Genomic DNA, 3,431 nt, shown 5'->3' on the forward strand with positions numbered 1-3,431 from the left:
AATCCCTTCCTCTCACACCCCATTTTGTTGTTCTGGCATGTTACCTTCCAAATCTTCGTGAGCGCTCAGCTCTTAATGCTACTGATTCTGAGCGTCGTTCTTTTGTGTTTATGGTTTTAAGCATCTTGTCTACGATTTCTCTGCCGGTGAAACGAGCCAATTCAAGCCAGATTACATTAAAGGTAGGTTTATTGGGGAACTGCTGTCTGGGAGTTCACTGGCCTCAAAATTGAGGCCAGTGGGGTCGCCGTGGGGAGAGGGGACAGGAGAAAAAGGGAGAAAGGGTACACGCACCGCTGAGAAAAGAGAAGTGGGGTGGGGCGCAAAATGTCTAGATTAAGTAGGAAAGAACGGCTAGGAGAAGGGCAGCCCAGCCCCTGGGCTGAAAAGTTCAAGGTTGTGGCGGAGGTATGCCAGGTAGGGACTCGCAAGTGCTGTAAGAACCTGAAGGCCAGGTCAGGTCCGCTTTGATATGTAAAATAAGTACCTCAGTCCCTTGTTCCAGGGTCTGAAACCAAACTGTCTACTGTTTTGTTTTATTTTAGCACTTTTACCATGTTCATCATAATTAGATTTTCCATCTAATCGTTGCAGATGTCTACCGCACCTGAGTTTGGTTCTGATCTGTCTTTTTGTGAGATCTTTGTGTTTTAGTAAGCTTTAAATTCAGTCTTTGCTCTGGTTGGAAATGAGAGCTGTACCGCGTGTTCACTGTTTGATACGGCCAAGGGAATCCGAAGTTGGGGGATCTTCCAAGAGTCTTTAGTTTTCCTAATTTCTTGTTTTGGTTTCCCTAAAGCCTTCTCGGGTTCGATCTGAGTTGTATGATACCTTACTGCATTTCTCAGATATTACAGGAGACCTTAACGGTAGCAGGGTGTTGGTTAACTGTGTCTACACCACTGAACTGTGGTCATCACAGCGATTCTTCTTGGGTCTTGTACAATTTTTGCCCCCGTCGGTTAGGCAGAACTGTGGTGGGCTAGAATTGGGCTCTTTTTTTTTCCCCTGCAGGTCAGTTGGGGTTTTATGAAAGCCAAGGTGGGGCAATGTTTGAGCTCAGGAGTCAGCCTGAGGGTTAAGGGGCTCAAATCCTTCAACTTTTTAAAAAAAATATGCGCGTCATCCTTGCTCAGGGACCATGCTAACTCTGAATCGTTCCAATTTTAGTATATGTGCTGCAGAAGTGAGCACTTACTTGAACTTCTAATGAGTCACATTTATCTGAGGCAAGAGCTAGGAGAGCACACTGCTCTGAGAGTGTTTCAGAATGCTTTCTTTTCTCTTTCTGTTCCATTCCCTACCAGACTATGAAGATACTTTTCACCAAAAATATGCTCTAGGATTCCTATGAAGAAAAGTCACGAAAGTGTATTGGTAGTCCTAAGCTGAGATAGCCTGAATTATTTTATTATTAAATTTATTCGAACTGACCTCCCAAGAACAGGTCGGTTTATGTTTTCCTATGCTCACACTGTGTGCTGGAAGGAGCTGTTTGCTCACTCATCAGCAAGTGGCTGTTCTCTTTAATAGGCATTGTAATTTTGTGAATGCTATTTCCCTGATAAAGTAATTGTTCGTTTTCTCCCACTTTTTGTGATGCTAAAAATGATGGCTTTGGTCTAGTGTGGTGGTTTTTCAGTGGTGCTTTGTTTTTAATAACACATGGAGTCCCACATATACCACCCATCCATATATGCATGGGTATAGGGTCATCCACTGCAAGTTGATGGACCTATCAGAGGACCACAACACAAACTTCCAATAGATCCTCAGCTGAAGGTTTAGTCTCTCCCCCACTATTGGAATGAGGATGGCTTGAATTTGTGTGAGCAATCGCAGCTTCTGTGAGTTCTTGAGCACCAGTCCTATAGCAGCCAGAAATGTTGCTTCACCCCCAGCCTGGATGGTTAACTTTCTGCTCCCCTCCTCTGTGATTTTCTGTGAGCTTTGCACATAAATGTGTGCAAACCCACCTGTTTAAGGCTGAGCACTCTAGAGGCTGGAGAGACGGCTCAGCGGTTAGGAGCACTGACTGCTCTTCCAGAGGTCCTGAGTTCAATTCCAGAAACCACAGGGTGGCTCACAACCATCTGTAATGGGATCTGACGCCCTCTTCTGGTGTGTCTGAAGACAGATACAGTGGACTTATATAGAATAATAAATCTTTTTTAGAAAGGGGGGGGAGGGGCTGTGCACTCTACAGACACACTCTACAGATACTGTTCTCCCCACTTTGACTAGTTGTTAGTTTCCACATTAGAGCCCTGGTCAGTGCACAAAGAAGCTTCTCTGGTGAGGTCTGAGAGCTACCCTAATCTATGGGTCTAGAAGTATGTATTTAAAGATCACTTATTTATTGGTTTATTTACTTAATGTATATGTGTTCTATGGACAATGAAAAAGGAAATCAGATCCTATTATAATAGTTGTGAGCCACCACGTACTATGAGCTACTGTGTGGTTGCTGGGAATTGAACTCAGGACCTCTGGAAGAGCAGTCAGTGTTCCTAACCACTGAACCATCTCTCCTGCTGGAGGTCTGTATTTAGAGACGAGTTAAACGCTTTGTCTGGTAACACACCAGGGGTCTTTGAGTTCCCAAGTTGTGGGTTCTTGGTCAGATTTATAGCATCCATATTTTCTTTTTTTGATATATATTTTTTTTATTAACTTGAGTATTTCTTATTTACATTTCGAGTGTTATTCCCTTTCCCGGTTTACGGGCCAACATCCCCCTAACCCCTCCCCCTCCCCTTCTTTATGGGTGTTCCCCTCCCCATCCTCCCCCTCCCCTTCTTTATGGGTGTTCCCCTCCCCATCCTCCCCCCATTACCACCCTCCCCCCAACAATCACATTCACTGGGGGTTCAGTCTTAGCAGGACCCAGGGCTTCCCCTTACACTGGTGATCTTACTAGGATATTCAATGGTACCTATGAGGTCAGAGTCCAGGGTCAGTCCATGTATAGTCTTTAGGTAGTGCATCCATATTTTCTTATTGTGTTTTGAACTTTCTTTTATGTTAGTATTTACAAGTATAAATTTCCCACCACAACTATTACTCCATTGTGCAACTTCTGATGTGCTGTTACTTTGAGGTGCTTTTTTCTTTTTTTTTTTCTGGAGCTGGGGATCGAACCTAGGGCCTTGCGCTTGCTAGGCAATCACTACCGCTGAGCTAAATCCCCAACCCCACTTTGAGATGCTTTTATCCATCCTTGTATTTTATAATTTCCCTTCTTTGATTTTTTTGGATATTTATGCAAGCTGTATTTCAATGTATTTGTAAATTTTCCCTATAACTTTTTTGCTTTTATTTCTAGTGTAATTGTATGTGGTTAAATTCTTTTTTAAAAAGATTTGTTTATTTTATTTGTATGAGTACACTGTAGCTGTCTTCAGACACACCAGAAGATCTCATTTCAGATG

At 43.1% G+C, this 3,431-nt stretch overlaps 1 non-coding gene across 1 annotated transcript; it reads right to left on the reverse strand.

Moving 5' to 3' along the window:
- Positions 1 to 1,089: 1,089 nt before the first annotated feature.
- Positions 1,090 to 1,194, reverse strand: LOC120099412 (U6 spliceosomal RNA). The gene has a single exon (XR_015647267.1). It is a non-coding gene; the product is annotated as a U6 spliceosomal RNA (small nuclear RNA).
- Between the last annotated feature and the right edge of the window lie 2,237 nt (positions 1,195 to 3,431).

Source organism: Rattus norvegicus, chromosome X, assembly GCF_021556685.1.
Source record: "Rattus norvegicus strain SHRSP/BbbUtx chromosome X, alternate assembly SHRSP_T2T, whole genome shotgun sequence".
NCBI lineage: Eukaryota > Metazoa > Chordata > Mammalia > Rodentia > Muridae > Rattus > Rattus norvegicus.